The following is a 22,142-nucleotide window of genomic DNA, read 5'->3' as shown; positions in this document are numbered from 1 at the left end:
GTAGGTCATCTGCAATAACAATTTATTGCATCCTTTTTTCTCTTTATAATCTTTGTGTGCCATTTTCCACTTGTTACCTGTGTGACCCTCTGTTGCTTCTCTGCTCCATGTTATCTCTCAAACAGACCTCTCCATGCAGATTTCTTTTGATATATTACTTCATAGAAGCCTATTATAAAAAATTATATTGTTGAACCAAAGTCCCTGTGTGTCATTCAGAGGGTAATTTTGCCAATTTCAAGAGCTCTTACATACTTTGTAGCCTTAGCTTTTGTATTGCCAACTGAGAAGGTAGCCTATGAACTTTATGTATTATCAGAGTATTGAAGTGCACAATCGGACTCAACATTTTTACATTTCATCACCTACTTTTTCTTTCAATTTAAGAAGCTTCTTAAGCCAAGAAGCAAGTAGAGGAGACAGCTAGAAACAGAAGGAAAGTAATTCCTGTCTAGGATGACTTTAATAGAGTAGGAATCACGGTGAATGGTAATTGACAAGAAGTGAGATACTGGAAGAATGAGATGTTTGAAATGCAAGACCTCATTCTCACACAGTGATTAGGCAAGACAGGAGCCATACATGGACTAAGACCTGCATCAGAAAGGGACACCAAGTGCACTGAGCTGGGGGATTTTCAGTCCACAGGAGACACTGAGAGGACAATTTCCCTCCTGGTCAGTACACAGATCTGTTGAGCAGGGCTTTGGAAAAGACCAGACAAGTCCTTTGCATGTTCCAGTTTTCTCTGCAGTTCTAAAAACCATACTAAGCTGAAATCTGTAGATATGTCCAGCATAGCTCAACTGAAGTTATTCAGAAATATTATGGGATATTTTTTTTGTCTGGTCATCTGATATATTTATTAGTTGTTGAAATTCAGTGAAAGAAAGACGTGTCTGGGAGAAACCAGCAGAGCACTCTGTTATGTATGAAATACTCTCAGTTGTTTCAAAAAACCAATAAAGGCTGGAGCTGGTGTTGTGACATCAGTGAGGTGCACTGTGTGGTCAACTAGTGTCTCCAAAACAAAGGAGGTAAGAGAAAGGATTAAGAAAACTATAGAAATTATTGTTATCAGATCTTGATAATGAAGTGGCCCAAGACATTTTACTTCAAGAAGTTGTGCAGTAAAGAAAGGAGCAGGGATTGTGGAAAAGATAATCTGAGAAGATTTCAAAGAGCCATGAAATGCTGTATTGACATGTAGAAGGCAGAAGGTATGGGAGTTTAATTAAGTTGCAAATAGCCAATTTGTTCAATAATTATGCATGTTAAAGAAAGCTAACAGCTTCAGGATAAGAATGAGTAAAGGTGAAATATTAATTTCCTGAGAAAAAATTCTGGATAAAGAAACAGAGTAAAAATGTAGATTTTTTTTTTTTTAAGGTAGCAATGTAAACATTAAAAAAACTCAAAAAACTGAAAACAAAAAAAAAAAAAACCTGGGAAACCTACCAATACCAAACTAAATGAAATTTAAAAATATATTAAGAGTAAAATTGACTTTATACAACTAATTTAATATCATTATCTCTATTGATTTTCTTAAGTAGAAGAGACTGTATAAAAATCAATTATTCACCTTGCAAACTTGCCTATAAAAATTAGAGACTTATGGTTCTAATTTGGCAAAATATGACGAGGACTATTTCTGCCAGACAGTTACCACTTTTTATTGGTAACTTTTATATGACTCTGTAAATTAAAACAGCAACTCATGGAGAAGAGCAGAAAGGAAAAGCATGGATTGGAATTTGTATCTCTCACTGCTTTAATTACTAGGTTTGTAAGACACATGGGGGAATTTCCTCTGGGAAATAATGTTTTAATAAAATCTCAAGACAGGAGATATGACACCTCTTCATCAATGCACACATGTATTTCTTAAAAGAGATGTGCAAGGCTTTAGGTACTTCTTTTAAAGTTAATCCCTTCACAGAGATGCATGGAAATAAGTATTGAAGAAATAGTGCTTCAGGGTTCATTAATGAGTGGATACTTTTCAAGCCTCTTGAAAACCACTTCTTGGCCCTGGACATGGGCATCAACATTCCTGCTTTGTAGAGTTTTCCTTACCTTCATCAGGCTATGGAGCTTTATTTGGTTCCTGTGAAGCCAATTAGATAACTTCAATGCATATAAATGTATGAAGATGCATGAACTTTCAGAGATATAGTGATTCACTAAATCATAATTTGCCCCCAAAATAAGTTCTTATAAAAGAAATTACTGTAATAGTTTTTATGGATAGCTCACTATTTAAAAGCAACTTCATCTACATAATTTTCCTTCTTTCAGGAGTCTGTCTGTGTTTCTGACTTTAATTCATTGCAAGCCAACAGAAACTGGGAAGTCCATGAAGTTGCCATAGTAACTCAATGGAAAAAGACATAATTCCCTAGTTTATATAAGACAGAACTCATATCCTGCAGGTAGTAATGGGCTTAAATTATTTAGGTCTAAAAAGTCAATGGATTCTATATTTAATAAATAAGTGTCAGTTCCTTAGTTAGTGAAAAATGAGCTTTGATTGCCCCATGCTGTATCAAAACTATTTGTGTGTGGGCTATTAAGCCAATCAAAAAGCCAAGTGGCATGAAAAGGAAGAGGAACCTGGATGTGGTGAAAGTAGTTTTTTCCATGTTAAGAGAGGCTATGAGTTATGCTATTAGCGTATTAAGAATTTATTTTGAAAAAAATCCCTCTAACTGAGCAGTTAAGGTTCATAAAGGCCATGTAGATTTAACAGAAAAAGATGATGGCACAGTTGGAATTTTTCAATCTAGTGAAAACAATGGGACTGGCATCAATTGTTATTTACGGTTCACAAATGTAATTTGCAGTAACAGTGCTGAGGTAACAAAATGTGGTACAGCAAAACTGAAGAAGTCTGTTGAAAGATGTGTTATGAATCACATAATTTTGTCATGGGCAGCAAGTTTTACTGAGGGGCACTACATCATTTTGGATTAAGAGTATGGAATAATCAACAATTGGGCTGGGTTGTGTCAAGATGGATGTGGAAAAAAATAATGAAAGAAACTATATATTTGCTTACTCCAGACAATTTCTTGCTTCTCAGCTTCCTGATCACAAACTGAAAATCTTTTACCTAAAATTGATTTGAGATCACCCACTAACAGAACAATAACAGATTTCTTTTTTTTCTGTCTGTTTAATTTTGCCCTCCTTCCCTACACCTTCTTCTTTATGCCATATTTAGTGACTGGGTAGAGTGAAATCATAAACCAGGCCTGCTGCAATGCAAATTTCCTAAATAGCATTGGTAAATATAAATATAATAAACATTCTTTGGGACCATTGCACTAATAAATGTGTAGAGATATTTTAATCATTGAGTCTACCAATAACTTCAAGAGTCTTAAAAAAAATTCTATATAATTTAATTCCCTTGCGTAATGAATTCTGTAGGTCTTTTTCATGAGGTTCCTGAATTAATGAGTTATTTATTTTAATCTTGTAAGTGAAAAAAAAAAAAAACAGCTCATGGGGGAATTACTACTACAGCTTTATTTCATTTTATGTTGCTTTATTTATTCTTTTCTGGTATTTTAATTTATATTCCAGATTTCAATAAGATATTGAGCCTGAAAATCTACCATGCACATTTAATTTGAAGAGCAGATTGACATTTGTATTTCTTCTGGGATGGGAGCTAATCATACAATCATATTTTATCCTTGTATTTACATTTTTTTGTCATTCCAGCTATCTCCTAACATTCCAGTGTCTTGGGTCCTTTCACAGTTTTTTGCTCAAGACTTGTAAACTGTAGATAAATGACATGAAATGCAACATGGCATGAAAAACTATTCAGACAAATAAAAAGACTGTTACCTGCAATCAAAGAAAACAGGGAGCAGCTAGACATGCCACTATCATAAATTTCTTTGTTTCTCCATATTATAACAGGAGGCTTTGTTTTTTTTGTGATTTTTGTTCAGGAAGTTCTCATGAATTGTGAGATGCCATAGGCAGTTGCCTTAATGATAAGTTTTCTTTCATCTCCCTTTTCCAACCTCCACTGCTATTCAACACACTGTTGAATTATTAGGGGTCTCTTACAGAAAATATCCTCTAATTCTGAACATTTAACATATATATATGAGTTTGGGTTTCCTTTGGCCATGTGCTTTTGGTATTTTTTTCTCTCAAAAAAATTTTTTTTTCTGTTACGGAGCATATGAACTTCACATTTTATGTGCTATAGCCTAGTAAGCCTTCCACTGTAAGCATTAATTTTAACAAAATTATCTGTCCTCTGGACACTCAGAATTACAAGACCACTCAGGAACCTAGTGTCTAATTCATCACTTTCCATCATATATGTCAGTGTAATAAAAGGACGGTATTTTCAAAATACAGATATGTGCTTACATAATTTTCATTGAAACTTCATTTGGTAGTGCTTCATAATTTCACAAGGCCTTTGTTTAAATAAAAATCAGATTAAAGTATCTAGACAACTGACTGAAAATTCAAGCAGAGATAAACTGGGATTACTCCCTGGTCTCATGGTTTTGCTACAGGGAAACATGTAAACAAAAGGGCAATAAAAATATTAGTCTTGAATTTGTGCTGTTATTGCCAATTCCTGTCAGCCAGGAAAGTAAATTCTGTACATTTTCACTCTCATTTTCCTTCAAATTACTTTTGTGACCTCCTTGGCCCTAACTGAAATATGACTCCAAATATACATTGCTAATGCTGATTATGTTATTGTACTATTTCACCTTCTCTGTGCAGTATCAAAGGAGCAGAAGCAGGGACGGGATATTGGCACAGTGCTATGGAATCTTAAACACAGCACAGAAATCCCCCTCTTTGGGAAGGGGCCAGGGCCATTATCCATGCTAAGAGAGCCAGCATAGCAATGTGAAAACAAAACAAAAAATCCCCGCTGGGTAGAAAGTGTCATTTTCCAAAAAAATAAATACAAGGGTTTCAAGTTTTCTTAGTAGAACATTAAAATAAGCTCTACTCTGCAGAGTAATGAATAAATCTAGTGTGTTGATTCTACCCATTGCTGAAATGGTGTCAGGAAGGATTAGGTAAAACTAAAGGAGACAAATGTATGAAGCATTCACATACAACCTCCAAGAGTAAAGAGGCAACATGCCAGCTAGGACAGGGAATAGATAAAGGATTTTAGATCATCTGAACTTGTCTTTTGGGATGTCTTGCTATTTCCTTCTCTTGATAGACAATGAATTGTACAGAATACAAACAGCAATATTTAAAATAAGAAAATACAGAAGTACTACAGCTTAAAATTTAAATATGCTTGAACAAAACATTTTATCTTGAGAAAATGATTGAACGCTGAGCTATTTCAAGGTTGAAAATTTCAAAGTTAAGTAAATTATCTAAAATTTTCAATAGATTATTTTTCTCTGTGGAAGAGAATGAGAAAAGAAAAAATTGTCTCATAAAGATCCAGTTAGTTCATATAAAAAAAAAAAAGAGGGTAGACATTTTTTGTATGGCTCACACCACTTGATTTTTTTTCAAATATTGGTATCAAGCTGGATGCTGAACTATTTGCAGCTAGGATCAAGTAGAGACTCAATAGGCTTTGTGAAAAGGTAAACTTAAAATAAAATATGATCTATTTTCACGATTCTTGCAGAACAGTCTATTTGGAATTATAATCTTTGTGGAAACAGCTACTGATTTAATATACAGGGCACATAATTCATCTGTAATGAAAGCACTTCACCTTGAAGAGCACTTCCACTGGCTCTCAGTAGAACATTGTTCTATATTGAGAATTCAAGAGGGGAATTGTAGTTAATGGTAAATGAATTTTAAGAGCTCTCTTTTTATCCCAACAGAGGACCACGATGCTCTTCTGCAATCTTCTTAAAGAATAATTTGCAGTTCATACCTTACAGTTTAACAGCTGTTTTCAGTAGTCTGCTTTTTCCCTCTCATTACCTCAGATACCTTTGCTTCCCTCTGTCAAACCCACTTGTTCTTTCAGTGGAGAAATTGTATGTTTTGAGTTGAACAAACTATAAGGAAAAAAAGCAAAACAAAACAAAACAAAACAAAAAGCTTTTTTTTTTTTTTTTTTTTGCCAGGTTATTTACTACTTGTACCATAGAAGGTTTGAAGGAAGAAAATGTCTGATAAGGTAGGAGAGTGACTATCATGCTTATATGTTTTATGGCTTCAACTCCTTCATAAAGATGGTTTATTTTGAAGGCTAAGGTTAATCTCTTGTCCCAGGACTTTTTCTTGTACAGTGTTGAGTTTCGTGAGCATCTTTAATACAAGGTTTTAGAACTACTTCCAGCATCACTACATATAAATCCAAATGCTCATTCCTCTTCAGAATGCCTGAACAATATCACCTAAATGATGGGATTTATTTCTGCTGAGGAAGCAGAGGGATCAAAAAAACTGAAAGAAAATTGTTATTTCAAGGTAACATATTTTTTTTTATTTTAGCACATTTTCCTAAGTGAAATACATTTGACACAAAGTAGAAAGTACTTGGAGTTTAAGTCCTTTATCCATCTGATAACCAATATATTTCCTGATTTTCCTGATCTTTGACTAGGTTGAGTTCAATGGAATAAATTGAGCTCTATGGGTTGTGTTTACTGGAATCAGAAAATGGCAAAGTAATCTGAACCCATGCCAAAAACTTCCCTGCTCTAATTGTAAGCTGTTTTCTTTATCATAGATGTAGAAATGGTAGAGTTAGAGTACATTATAACTATTGGAAAACAACACATGAACATATAAACATCTATACAGAAATAGTCTAAATTTTTTTAATAGTTCAGAAGTTCAAAGTCAAAAATAGATTGCAACACTAGAGGTATTGCTTTTTTACATGCCAGTAAGATCTCTGGTGGACTATTTCTGTACATACAGGTTGTAGCCTTTAAAGAACCAAAACAAACTCCAATTTATCTTTGTAAACTAAGCAGCTTGTACGTGGTTTAATGGAAATGCTATCAGTTTACTTTTCTTTTACACATTTATATGTAACTATTTTAAATGGTAAATAGTGGTAAACTATTATTATGTATCAATAACTAGTTGCCTAGTGAAGTAGAACTGAATACCTAAAAAAATTACTGTTGAGGTATGCTCTCTTAACGTCTTTAAGGTTTTTTGTCTTCAGTGCCAGATACTTGAATTAATGTTTTTTAATACAGAAAGTTTCAATTGCATTTTATGACCATTTTTTATAAATATCTTGGTATTTAAAAATAAAAATAGTGGGGTTTCTATGTGAAAACCATGTAGTTTAGTGCCTGAGATTTTCAAAACTTGTTTTCTTCAAATTAATTTCCTCTCTTGAGAGAGAGATGTGCGAACATACACATTTAATCTTTTTTTTTTTTAATTTAACTGAGCTTTCATTAATTGTGAATTGATTTCAAACTAATCTTTATCTAACTCTTAAGCTCATGAAGCAGTGCCGGGCGAGCCGGAGAAGGCTGTGGCTGATAAAACCATCCCCCGTGGTTTGTCAGCAGCGCAGCCGTGGGCTGAGCGCCTGAGCCCTGACTGGCATCAGGGCTGGGCTGGCTCAGCATCCCTCTCATCCCCGGTTATCCCCGGATATCTCCTTCCCCAGCCCTGCGAGGCAGCGAGCCCCCGGCAGCTGCTGAGGCTGTCACCCAGGGTTCAGGCTCGCATCAAGCAATCGATGTGTCTGATGGGCAAATACCTCGCAGTGTCTTTTACAGAGATGAACTTGCTGCCACTTGACAGAGTTCCAACCTTTTACACCTATTAAGGAAGGAAACAATAATGCTGTCCTCTTCTCTCCGGGGTTTTCTGTATGCTGCCCCTGACTGTGTCCTAAATGAATCAAGAAATCAATTTGCAGCCTCTCAGCCTCAGTTAAATCAAACTTATTCACAGTTTTTGCTGAGTGAAAAACATCCCATGCTTCTCCTCAGTACCCACCGTCATTTTAACAAGATTTAGCAGAGCCTTGGCCAAAGCTACACTGTCCAAAATGTTTAGCTTTGCCTTTTTTTCCTCTTTCTAGCTTTCCTTGTTACCTTTTTAATTAATTACTTTACCTTTATTAGAATTGTTTGTACAAATTATTTCTTCTGCTACAATGATTTTCTGCTAAATACAGCTGCTAAATGAGGTATAAAATTAATTTTATCACCAGAAGAAGGGAGCATAATATGAAATAAAGTTCTTTTATTGAAAAACAGTGATTACAAGATGAAATGTTACAGTCTTTATAGTGAACTTATAGATATTATAGGCCTGGTAATAACCCAAGAATTTATCTAATTTTTTCATGCGAGTGTTTACTCTTTATGGCCTAGATTACATTTTTGCTTTTAATAATACAGAGCCTGAGGGACTCATGTTTTCTTGAGATGGCATTTATTAATGTAAACACCTGAAAGTTAAAGACTTAGTAATGTCCAATGAAGTCTTCCTAAATAGTCTATGGAAAGAGAAAAGTATCTGTGCTTAACAGCATTGTAAGAAAGGTAAGCAGCATATTGAATCTAAAACACCATCATTCTGTCCAGAGAGAATCTTGGCAATTAACCTAAGGTAATAAGTTACTTAAAGACATCTACAGGCAAGTCACAAGTTCCTCTAGCCCTTTTTTTTTAGACCATTTTTTTCCTAAATTGAGCAAAAGGAATAATGTTATCCTAAGAAGTTGGCATTTCTTTTTTTTTTTTTTTTTTCAGTATATTTAAAAATAGATAAACAAAAAACTTCAGGAAACTTTTTCTCACACATTTTAATCCCTGCTTAATGCAGCTGATCACCAGAATGTTTTTTTTCCATATGATTACTAAGATTTATGATCAATATGATCATAATGTCATAGTATTAATGGTATCATACCAACATATAAATCCTAACCGCTATGTCAAGTAGAAAGAAAAAAGCATATCTCTTTTGGATATGAGAAAACATCAAAACAAAATGAAGTTTTATTACCTCACTTTATAGTGATTTTGTCAAATATACATTAAAATTATCTCATTTTTCATGCACTAGAGGTAAATATGAGTGCAGTCTTTCACTTAAATTAATTTATTCTATTAACAATATGTTCTGTAGGATCACCTCATTTCCCTGGTTTGGCTACAGTCAGCATTGCTCCAACATAGCCAGACATAAAAAAAAGAAAGCCTACAGGCAACAATTATGAATTTCTAGAAATCTGAAGTTGCTGCCAGTGGAAGGCCACTGAAATAGTTCCAAGAGAGTTTATCTTCAGATATCCTACTGAAATAGTGTGCTTTTTACTCCCTTTGACATTTATGATTAGTAATACTCAAGAATACACTCTATCATTTTTATGATGCAACAGTTTTTGCTGTGCTGTCTAGTTTTCATTTGAAACAAAATAGGCTGAATCAGACTGTAGTAGCTCAGACTTAAACAGTATTTCTCCACTTGGAAATCAGCTATTATTCTGAAGAGGTTATCTATCAGAAAAAAAAGAAAAAAAGAAAAAAGGAATAAACAGGAAAACTACACTACAAAAACCCAATAGAGGGAAAAGCAAAAATCCATGATTTATGACAACTTAACAGTAATTCACATCTCTGAATTATTTATTTTTTGCAGTTTGTGCAATATAGGTGGCAAATGTGAATATAAATTTTTATTTCAGAGTTTCTTTGAAAGTTTCATGCATGCAACTGTACTGTACTTGTAGACACTACATTTGGGAGTAAGTTCATGCTTTCAATTTTCTTCTCTTCTGAGAGAATAATTTCATTTTGAGGGGAAATAAGCAATATTATTCACTGAAAATAACTATTTTTTAATACTTAATTATTTGGAGGTGGTTTAAGTTAGTTAATTTTAGGTTTGCTCTTTAGGGACTCAGTGTAATGGAATCTTATATTTTTTCGTTAGTGCTCCATTACTAAGAGCACACATGTCTGGGTCTTTCAGATGGTGGTGGTGGAACTAGGTCTGCCCATCAAATGAGGATCCTTCAAGATCCAGTCTTGGACTGTCACCTGAGGATGGCTCAGGTGTAAGCAGTTTGTGGTGCTGCTCTGCAGGAGCCGCCAGCAGAGGAGAAAAGCTCTGAAAATCCCAGACACAACTGCAGTCATGGGCTGGTGCAGAGTGCTGAGTGTTGGAATGGGGAATCCCTGCCAGATATCCCCCATGGGACCAGTAATTGATGGGGCTGGGGCTGCTCAGAGAATTACATGGAGGAGGCACTCCCCTCTGTCTCCCACAGAGACTGCTCTGTTGACTTGCCTGAATTTCTTCCTGGAGGGCAGCATCACTGCCACTGCCCCAGACTTCAGGCTAGAGTGGTAATGTCACTCATAAAATTTCATATAGCTCTGATTAAAATGTTCAGGTACTTGGGCCCATTTATTCTGCACACTGTGAAATTGGCCTTATGCTGTGACAGTCTTTAAGTCTAAGCTCTGTTTTTCTGCAATCTTTAAGTGGAAAATATTTTCCTTAATATGATCACTTAACAAAATAGTTGAGATAAAGAATCGAGTAAAGAAAATTACAAGTGAGGGATCAGAAAATGGGTCTAATTTTGTAACTTTTGCATGCCCCTGAAAGAGTGCATATGAAAAGCCGAGCAATCATCATGGTTTATCTCTATGTGACATTTCCAAATGATATTTATACATTTTCTGGGTCAGTCTTTTATGAAAATAGCCATGTATGCCAACTATCTGATGACCTGGCATTTGAAACCAATTCAATTTATATGTTAAATTTGATGTTAGGGGAAAACCAATACACTTAGCACATTTTCGTTCTGTAAGACTAGTTGTCGTCTTAATTTGTCTGGAAACATCTTTTTATTTTCCAGGAGTATCTCGTGAGATATAAAGTAACATAAATCATTCTAGCTCTTCTACTACTGGGAATTACTGTTAAGAGTAAATTTTGGCCTAGTCAATATACATCACACTGATACATAAAAACAGCACCAGCAATGCCCTTAATGTTCTCCAACGACTATCTGCATCTCACAGAGGAGTGAGAAATCAGTTGTTTCAAGTTAAGCTGGGCAGCAATTGAAAGCAGCACTGTTCTCTAATTTGTTAGCAAAGATGGAAGGTTTACAGTTTACATTATGTTGGCACACTCCCTCCTCTGTTTTCTATTCCTGAATTTTTCTGCAGGATCCATGGGGATGCTAAAGTGCCTGGAAAGGATGTTCTGAGTGTGACATATTATAATGGCTCATGGACAATGACCTCTTTTTTGTGTTTTTCACCTGAAGTGTGAATGAGAGAAGGAATCTACTCCATGTAGAGAAAAAAACCATCACATTTAATATTGCTTCAAATGGGTAAGTCAAAAGGGCAGGAAAAGTTAGGGCTGCTCCTAAATTTTGTTTGTTTTCATCTACTCAAAAATACCTGACAATGCATCAAGGCGCTAGGGAGCTTCTCCACCAGTTTGCACATATGGGCTGATGCCAACATGTAACTCAGAGCATGGGTAACAGCATGTGTGCTGTATAGCTATTTTCAGTGACCAAAAAAGATGCAGAAAATATTTAGAGTATTTTGCATTATATAAATTCTTACAAGCAGCTGTGTTATGATTTTTATTAACGATGTTTGTTGGCAGATTTCTTGAGATTTTCAGAGTGTATCAAATCTCCAGAAATCACAGAATTATGAATCACAGATTTATTTAACAAGGAGTCATATGTGTTTTAATTTTGGTTTAGTCTTACCCATGGAGTGGGCAGAGTCCTAGGGAGTGAGCTATGTTCACTTGCGACTGCATCCAGGAAACCACAATCTCTTTTCAAAGCAAATTCACGTATAGATCTTTGTTCCATTTCCTGATAAATTCTGCTGGGGTGTATAGATCTCATTTAACAATTTTAAGTTGTTAAAGAGATGCTAAATAAATATAGCTTTATTAAAACACTTTTTGATTCGCTTTTTTTTTATTAAGCAGTTTTGACAGATTACATTATCCCACCTAAACTTATGAATCACAGGAGGTTGATATTCTCTACATACCCTCGATATCCTGTTCACCTTTCTGAAAAGGTTCTCGAGAAAGGAGTGTGTAACCCAGTGTATTTACCATTTGACAAGCATTGTCTCTTTAAATTCCTTTTCATTTTTGTAATCTTGGTAGTTAAAGAAAACTTATCATTTTAATGACACCATCCAAATGCTAACAATGAAAAGCCTCAAACCTTCTTTATGCTGCATGACAATGAGCACAGAGCATACAAAATATTTGTTAACATAACAATAATGTCTATTATTGCTTAATATGCTTGTAAACCCAGTCTTAAACAGAAAATTTTTAAGCAAAATAAAACTTCAAGAACTTGGATTTTCTATTTTATTTAACACTGTCTAAAAGATCTGTAAAATACTGAAAAAATTTGTAGGCTTATTTTGCAGATCTGGTTACATTTTAATCCCATTAAATACTAAAAATAGTATTCAGTCACACAATTCTCTTATTCTTTTGTTACTTATATTTTTTAATTTACACTACTAGGATGTCTTCTGGCTTCCAAGGTGTCAAAATTATGTGTAAAAAGTAAAATGTTGAATGACATCTTATGCTTCCTCTAATGTTTAATGAACAATTTTAAAGTTGCAACAGCAGTTGTTTCCTAGTTATTAAAAAAAAAATATATATAGAATGCCAATGCAAAAAAGAGTTTTCCCTCCAAAAATTTAACATTGTATCAGAGTACATGTGTTAGAGTTCTCCCTCAAGATAGCCTTAGCAATCTTCAGGTATCATATTTTTAACTTCAATGCTGTATTTGCAGACACAAAGTCTGTTACTTAAGTTTTACTTTCTTTTTTTCCTTATATTTTTATGTTAATTAAATATCCCTCTTTCCTTAATTATGTTTTCTAAGAAGAAGTTTGCTTTAACAGTTAGGTCAGTGGCCTAAGATTGAAAGATTCTAATTTAATACCATCGTCCTTGCTATGTTTGTGTCCCTAATAAAAAGCCTGGGAGAAATGTTCTTTTGCAAACATTGTTAGCAGTTACATCTTGTTAGCAGCAGCAACTGCAATTTCTTTTGTGCTGCAGGCAATGCACATGCAGAGAAGAGACCTTGACGTGTGTATCCACAGCAGAATTTTGTCCCCTGGTCTGTCCCATGTGGTCTTGAGCCACTTCAGCTTCCTCTGCAATGGATGTGTACCATGTCTGCTTAGCAGGGTCTGCAGTGGATAACCAGGATAGCTGAGATGGCCATAGACACTCTCTGGCCCTTTGTTTCATCCATTTGCAGAAACAAATATGTTGTTGGATAAAGAAGGACGGATAGGAAAAATATTGTGACACATCTCACTCCCTTTGGCATCAAAGGGGTTGCAACACAGTTGAAATTGAAAAAAGTTAAGGAACTGTGGTGGAACCTATCTCTACTGCCTGTGGTAAAAATCAAAGCTTTCTGCGACTTACAAAGTAAAAGGAAAATAATGTTTTTTAGCTAAAAATATCCAATATTTTAAATCAGTGTTATCTATTGTATTGTTAGATCTGTTGGCAAAGTTATCTTATAAATTAAACTCATTTAAGAAATAGCCAAATCTTTCTGATTAAGCTAAACAAGAGGATTCCATTTATATTTTTAGAAAATATGATGAAAAGACAACATAATGGAAATTTCATCCAAAATATATACATAAAATTTATCAAACCAAATAAACCAAAGTGCAATGATGAAAAGCAACAATAGCTTAAACCACAGATATCATTAAAATATGCCTGTATAGCATATATTATTTTCTTATTTCAATATAAAATTGTGCTGATACAGTCTAAAAACTACTTCATATCAGCAATTGTAAAACATTCTGACACGTGAAAGTATATAGACTTCATTTTTAGGATACTATACATTTTTAAGTTTTGAATATAAAGTGTGCATTATAGTTGCATAAATTACCTTACACTGGGTAAAAGAAGTTAAATTTTGCTTCTAATTATGCATGGCTTTCCACAGTAGATTTGTGACTTTGTTCTTTAAATTTAAACTACTTTTCTTTGAGTATTTTGTAGGCAGGCCCTCTCTCATCCTCTCTTCATTACCTTGAAATAAGTCCAAGAATAGATTTTCGTTATCTAGCTCTTTCATTGATGCATTTTTTATTCTGTAAAAATGCAGAAAGTCTAAGCTCCTGTCACAGCCCTATATTCATTTCATGTAAGTACTTGGCTCACCACTTCCAACAGAAAAATGCTGAACATTGAAATGTATCTTCATAACTCCAAAAACTAAGTCCACAAATCAATTTTTGCACCATAGTGCAAATTCATCCAGGTATAAAATAAAAGTAGTTTATCTGAAGTGCTTTTGCACTTTTGCACCATAACTGATACAAAGTAACAGTCTATAAAAAATAATATTATAATGCAAAAGGTGGGTAATTCCCATCAGTTTCATAGCAAAATAATTTGCAGAAATGAACAAGTTGACAGACACTCAGTATTTCAATAACAAATCAACAACTATTAAATATCTCTGGGCTATACTTTACTGTATGTTTTTTGGTTACAGTCGATTTGAAGAGTCTGAACTTTAAAAATAAATTGTAGCTATACGCCCTAATTGAAGTGTTACAAAAGAAATATGCAATGCAAATATTTTGCCTCTGTATGTAATGCACTGTTCTTTGTAAAACTCACTTGTTAAGAAATTGCCATTTCACACTCAAGATCTGACAAAAGTGTAGGCACACATTTTCTGTGGTCTGAAAGACTTGGCAATTGCTAGCTGGGAGATTATAAAAAGAAATGGAAACAGAAATATGAATGAAAACAAGAAAAAAGAGATACTAATTCTGTTTCTGGAGTGAAGAGTAACAAGACAAGGAATTCCTTTAAAACAGGAGAATTTTCACTCTTGATGCCACCCTCAAAAATTGTAGGCACACATTCATGACAATCACTTGCATAAGTGCAACTGAAGCAATCACAAGCATTCTGTCAGAGCTGGGGGTCTTGCAAAAAACAGATGAACACAATGATTGAACACAAAACAAGCAAACTGAGTATTTCTTCGGGTAAATCCAATTTATAAATTTGTAATTTCACAGATATAGAAGTTAGACAGTGGACTCTGAAGAAACAACAAAAGCAGATCTCTCTTTCTAGAGGTTTTGAGGGCCTCCTGGGTTTGTTTTTGCCTTTTGTGTCTTTTGCACTAGAGGCACCCAGATAAATGTTTTAAGTTTGATTTTAGAATATAATAAATTTAAAAAAATAATAAACAGAGACATATCTTACCTGTGTAACTTCAGGGCCTTCTAGAGGATTAAAGGAATAGATATTGCAAAAGTTGCATAAAACATGGGATGCAGAGAAGTAAGAAGTCCTGTTTTACTTCACAAATCCGCAGAAAGCTCTAGGAGTTACAGCTTCCTGCCAGTATAAGTCAGTTCTGCTTTTACTTTTGAAAACTCACAGTATGACACTGCTTACTGCATGCTATTTTGGGTGCCCTGAGTAAAACTATGAACACAGGCACTTTTGTGCAAAACATCATAAAGCCTCTCTGATGTTCATTCAGAGTCCAGAATTAAAATGCAGAAGGCTCTAGCAAGGAAAATACAAGCTGATTTTCTTCTTCCTAGTGGAAAAATAAAGTACTCCCTGGCAAGTAATCAGGGTGGTGGGAAGGTAATTTATTTTGTGTGAGAGCATTTTGCAAGTGAAAGGGATATGTCCTCTGTTTAGAGATTAGTCAGGGAAAAAAGTGGCCAGTTTAGAGCAGTCACAAAAGTTAGTCAAAGAAAAGAGTTTCTATAGTCTGGGTTTTGCCCTCTGGCCATTTTTTTTCCACCAAATAATTTAGTTTCAAGAATCATGCACTCTTCACACTGAGTAAAAAAAAAATATACCCAAGATATTGGTTTATCTCCTTACATGTTTCTAGAGACATTAAATGAATGCTTGTTCTTTTGTTATAATTCTGTGTGAAAATTGAATTTTATCTACTAGCTAGTGTTGGGGTTTTATAGTAAAAAAAAAATACAATTTCAAAAACCACAAACCCCACCTACAAATTCTGTGGAATAATTATGCAATAATAATGGAATAATTTTTTGTAGACATCAGCTTTTATTTTAAGTCAATTTAGGAAATTTTGAGCAATAATTCAAATACTCATTGTGCTTTTAAAAAAATTAGGATATTTGGTAAAAAACAAGAACTGTGTAATGCAGTAGAACTTCAGTAATTATTTTGGAAGACATGTTTGTGGTGGGATAATTTAGAGTCTAGTGCTACATCAGTTATAGCTCCAGGCCAAGAAGATTTCTGAGAAATCCTAAATGGGAAAAAAAAATATTTTTTCAGACATAATGTGTCCTGTTAATGATAAAACTTAAACTAAAAAAGCTCTAAGCCACCCATCTCAAGAAAATTCTCTGTCCCCTTTTCTTCTTCCTCATATAGCCTCAGAAAATTTAACAACTCTTTCTAGGTGGAAATGAAAAACTTCTTGTCTGTACCTCTGTCATGTATGTTGTACCTTTTCTTTCTTCTTCTTTCTTTTTTTTTTTTTTTAATTAAATAAGTTATGAACAACTTTGCAGATCTTAGTCAGATGTTCAGGGGTTTCATGGGCTGGACACGAGAGATGACATATGAGGAAATGTGACTCTTTAGCATGGGCAATGCTATAAAACAACATGATGAGACCATGGTCTGCAAAGGGAACAGTTCTGGTTGATGCAGATGCGAACTCTGGTGCCTTGGCTATTGCTGAATCCCTATTTAATGTATTTACATCTAGATGTCAAGGTCAAATTAACATCTACCAAATAAACACAAGCCCCCTCTCATATCAAAGGCTTTAAAACTTGAATTGGATGGGCTTGAAATAACAGGAAAACTGTCCACCCATCATGTCCATCCTGACAGAGTCAGAAGGACTTGTTCTCTATAGGAAAGTATTATGTAAATTATCTGAGCAGCTGGATTTTTGTAAGATTATTCAGAATCATTTGTGAGTATTTTAAAGGATGATCTCCTGAAAACTTCTTGAGGATTATCTCATTCTAATGACTTTAGTATAGGTTACATAATTTCTGTATCGGGCTGGAAATTAATACAGTTTATCAATTTATATATAGTTTTAGCTTTAGAGGTAGATAGATCAGCTAGTTTTTTTTTTCCTCAAATCAAATCAAACATCATAATGTTATACAGTTTGAGGTTCTTTGATACTACTTTGTTCCTTGTACACATTATTACATTATTTAATTATTCATGAACTTATTAGATCAAAAACAAGCTGTCAGAGATTTACTTCTGCTGCTCTTACTTCAAGCATTTTTTCCTCTGTTAGAAAAAATTTGATTTGTCTAAATCTTGACATTAAATTTGAGTGAGGGAATTAAAATGTACTAAGATCACATCTTCAAATCTTCTACATCAGGCTTCATTTTTTGTTTGCTTTTTTGTTTGCTTGTTTTAAGAAACAAGTATGTTTGGTGAAAGCTGCTACTTAGTGAGAATGTTTAGTGAGAATTTACTGTCTATTCATGTTCTGATATCAGCTCTGTACAGACTGAGGTAGAGCAAACCAGAAAAATGTGAAGAAGAGATAGACACTCTCCTAAGTTCTGGAAATTGAAGAACTGTAATTGGAATTCAGATACATGCTACCACTTACCACCTGGAAAAAAAACAGCTTTTCTATGAACTATGCTTCTCACTGACTTTCTACTAATAGAGAGGGAGTGGCAGTTCATTCACCAAGGTAGAATTAACTAGACCAAGATATATAAAACCTACTGTTGACAGTTGGTAAACAAGATATTCTCATTTACTGAGAATGTTGGATCTTGTCACAGGTTATAATCTAAGTAAGATGTGCCATGTGAAGCAAACATAAATGAACACTAGGAAGCAATCAAAAATAGAAATTTCTTGGAAATGCTTACTGAAGAACTGATGAAGGGGACTGGCCAGAACAATGGCTAGGTTTTTGACAAGGTGAAGGTAGTATGCAGCTGTAAGAAAAAAGCTAAAGCTAGTTGTATAGGCTGCCCCTTAAAAAAGAAGCCAAATGAAGGCTGATTCACACAATTATGAGAAAAATTTTCTAACTCATAAGAAAACACATACTTATTCCCAGTACAATGTTCTCATGTGATAAACAGTCTCTGCTTCTCTTTGTATAGGCACCTGTTAATGCTTAGCAGGATTTTAAATATTAATATTAGATTAAATAATTTGGACTGTCATCTATGAAGGAAAATTTGTACCTGGTTAGCTCTTTCCTGATCTCACAGACCATGATATTTCCTCTAGAGAGGGACCTCAGCTAAATGGGAGAGTTCAGCAGAATAACTACTCATTACCTAAGCAAAACCTTTCAGGAGGTTTGGAGGGGTTGAGTGAATTTTTAATTACCAAATAAATGAATTGCTATAGAGAAAGCGGGAACTAAAAAATACAGTTAACCTGTTTGGAGCATTTTCTTTCACTGTCTTTATTGAAATTTAAAATAGGATTTTTATCCATCCAAAACATAGAGCCTAAATTAGGTGTTTGCTTAGAGGTAAGAGCATAATAAATTTGGAATTAAAATATCTATATAATTTAAAACTTGTATTGATCAGCCAACTATAACATGATATTTATTTACTTTTTTAAAATATAAACCTGAAATATAGTGATCAATCATATTTTATGGATATATCTGTACATGCTAGAATGACTTGAAGAGACAGTCTTAAGGATTCAGGCAAGTTAATTACCTGTATTTGCTTTTTGTTTTAAAGAAAGTATATCCCATTTTCCAGAAACTGAACAAAAAATAAAGATGGAAAACCTGTGTGAATTGTTTGGTTTTTGAAAAACCAAAGAATACTGTAAAAATTTTTTAAAGGGCTAATTTTTCATTCAAGGAGATGTACTCTTGGACATTTACCTAATTGGACTGATGTCATAAGATTTCACTGTCTTGGGCTTACTCAGTAAGCTGATATCAGAGTAAGTTGAATTTATTCAGTGAAGGAAAGGAAGTAGGAGGAGAGAGGGACAAAATTTCCATGATTTCAAGGGAGATGCTTCTCCTTTGAAAAATTACTACCTCTGTCCAGACCATGGCTTCTTGGAATTTGTATTTCAAATTTTCATCAAGCTATAAAGAATTACTCCAGGTTAGGTAAATAGAGAGCACAACACTTCTGTGTTGTGGAAATGCCATGTTGTGGAAAGTGGAAGTGCTGTGAAAATAGGAGTTTAATTGCACGCAATAGCAGTGAAGCCATTCATAATATCTCTATCTCTGGAGACTCAATCCTGAATGGTGGGATTTGTGCTTTTTGTTTTGTTCTCTTATTGTTGAGCTCTTTGCCATTTCTAAACGGACTTTATAATGGGAAGTTTGATAGGCAGCTTTTCCTAAAGCTAGTCCTACTTAAAACCACTTAAGGAAGGTATAGCTTCAAGAGGAACCAAGTGGAACCAAGAGAGAACAGAAGTAAGGTCTGGAGGGCTTCATAGGCTGAAATGTAATAGCTTTTTCTTCACTCCTGAGCAGTCTCTTGTCACTATACAAAATAAATATATGATGTGGAATGAACTTTTTTTTTTTTTAATGCCTCTGATTTTTTTTCCTTCCTTTCAACTTTAATAATTTGCAACTATAATTCCATTCCCAATAACATATCTTACAAGTCAGATTCTGGAAGAGAAGATAGAAGTTACACATGAGTCACTGTAAATACAAAAATGCATTGATTGATCTACAATACTAATGAGAGTCTTTTAAATTGAATTATCTGGAATCTATTTTAAAATAATTTTGTGTCTTTTCTAATATTATTTAATGATAATCTTGTGCAAATTTTTTTCTTTCTGTGAAATTATTATTTTTTCCAGAGGGAAAAAAGTTTAATGAATTGCAACAAAATATAATTACTTATGTCTGTAATTATTGGCTTGTGTGAAAAATCTGTGGAAATGGTGCATAACCAGAACCCGAATATCTCACAGTAGATCTTTCCGGAGACGTTTCCTTTCTCTTTTACTTTCCTTTACCCTTTCCTTTACTTTTCTCAGTGAATATTGTTATGATATAGTCTTTTTCCACTCTGTTTCTATTCCCACCACAAGATAGAACCCAATACGAATTAATTCAGAGTGGGTAAATGGCAATGTATTACTATTAAACAGTGTTTAGATATAAGTTGAATGGAATAGGAGATGTCATCTCTTCTCTGTCTTTAGCCTGAGGTCTCATGCTGATGATCAGATCCTAAGAGCCTGAACTGGGCTGGTATCTGTAAGTAACTAGTTCATATTCTCCATTCTCCTGTAGAGAAGACAGTGCCTGTCATGAGATAAAGATAATATGTAGTGCAAGGATAATTTTGTTATTCAGCTGTGAATAACAAAATATGTTGAAGAATAGCAAGACAAATATTTTTCCCATTTGTTTACATAACCCTCATACACTTTTTCATATACATGATCAGTCACCTACAAATGTTTAGAGCTTTTCTACTTCAATGTAAGTAGCAATATAAGTCTTAGTACACCCATTTACATGTAGAAAAAAAATTAACCATGAAAAAAGAAATATTAGAAATATCAAACATATGTTAATGAAGAAAAAATATAACTGTGTCTGATCAGCCCAGTATCCTGCTGCATTATAATGTCCCAATTTGAAAATAAATTAGAAATTAGTACAACTGGAATAGGGACTACAAGGCTGGGGCATTTATGGAAGAGCCACTTATGTACAAATTTCAGTGGCAAAAAAGTAACCGTGTTGGATTAGTTCAGAAACACTAAATTAAATTTTCCAGTTTCAGAAATATCAATGTGTTTTGGTTTGTTTGTTTTATTTTATTTTATTTTGTTTTATTTTATTTTATTTGTTTAATTAATCCTCATGACATTTCAATTCTGAAAAATGAATGAAATCAAATAAAACAAAATAAAATGTAGGTTCTCATCTGAAGAATTCCATAATGTCAACACTCCATCCCATGTCCCACCAGTGAAGCTTAAATGATAGCTTGAAAGACAATTGTGAATTTTAAATCCTTTGAGATAAGCTGCTGGGTAAGGAACCAACTCTCATCACTTTTGCCAAAAGGAAGATGAAAACAGAATCCCAAGTATTATTATTATTATTTATTATTATTTGATTACACAGGGCAAAGTACCCTCAAACTATGTTCAGTGTACCGCCCTAAACCTCTACCTTATTTTGATTTCTAGGGCATAGAGGAAAGGAGTAGAACAATATTTTTTAGTTATCTGATTTCTTAGAATGAAAAAGTTGAGCTATTGTATTACACCCTGACAAAAAGCTTTTCAGCCAGCAAAAATGAAAGAAGAATTTTGCTTTGTTTAACACCAATGCCACCTCCCATTTTGTTTGGTTTTGGATTTGTTGTTTCTTTTTTGTTTTTTGTTTTTGTTTTTGTGGGGTTTTTTTCCCTAATAATTCCCCTCCTTCTTTCCTGCTTTTCTTATTCAGAGAGAATTTTTTCTGCATTGAGATTCAGAGGTAGACGCTTAGCAGAAGAGAACTTGATATACTTTCCAGTTGCACTCTGGGCACATCAGTTTAACCTAAACTGTGATTATAATGACAATTATACTAACTTGTTTTCTTTCATTTTTACCTAGAGGAACCTGTGACTGGATCTGCACCATCTGCCCTGGGTGGTGGGCCAATGCCTCCACCCAAATGGAGCTGTTGAAGGGGGAATCTCCACTGCAAATGCCAGACTGCAGAAAGTCCCAAGATCTTTCTCTTGGGTTTGTGATGGGCAGCAAGGAGGGGTAATGACTTTAAAGAGGCATAATAGCTTTAAAGTGAAAGAGGCTGAATTTAGGTTAAATATCAGGACAAAATTCTTTACTGTGAAGGTGTTGAGAAACTGTAACAGGTTGCCCAGAGAAGCTGTGCACACCCCATCCCTTGGAAATACTTAAGACAAGGTTGGATGGAGCCTGGTTTAGTGGAAGGTGTCCCTGCCCATGCTGGGGAGTCGGAACCTTAATGGTCCCTTCCAACTCAAATCATTGTGGGATTCTTTTCTATGATTCTGTGATCTTTAAATGTCAAAGACATGAAGGATAGCACTGAGTAACTGCTGTTTGCAAAATGCTCCTATTTGATCTAT

At 34.3% G+C, this 22,142-nt stretch overlaps 1 protein-coding gene across 6 annotated transcripts in view; it reads right to left on the bottom strand.

Annotated features, from left to right (window-relative positions):
- CDH19 (cadherin 19) overlaps positions 1–22,142 on the bottom strand; it is a 113,980-nt gene that overhangs the window by 51,585 nt on the left and 40,253 nt on the right. For 2 of the 6 annotated variants that reach the window (XM_085571896.1, XM_085571899.1), the window contains exon 1: positions 15,268–15,503. The exons of 3 other annotated variants lie outside the window; for them this stretch is intronic. The gene's annotated coding sequence lies outside the window, so the exon portion shown is untranslated. Of the gene's footprint in view, positions 1–15,267; positions 15,691–22,142 lie in introns of those variants that run through there. One more of the 6 variants, XM_085571897.1, reaches the window with a different exon arrangement.

The sequence above is a fragment of the Lonchura striata genome, chromosome 2 (genome assembly GCF_050655825.1).
Source record: "Lonchura striata isolate lonStrDom1 chromosome 2, ASM5065582v1, whole genome shotgun sequence".
Taxonomy (NCBI): Eukaryota; Metazoa; Chordata; class Aves; order Passeriformes; family Estrildidae; genus Lonchura; species Lonchura striata.
Note: the sequence above shows the minus strand (reverse complement) of the source record. Positions and strands in the feature narration are given on the sequence as shown.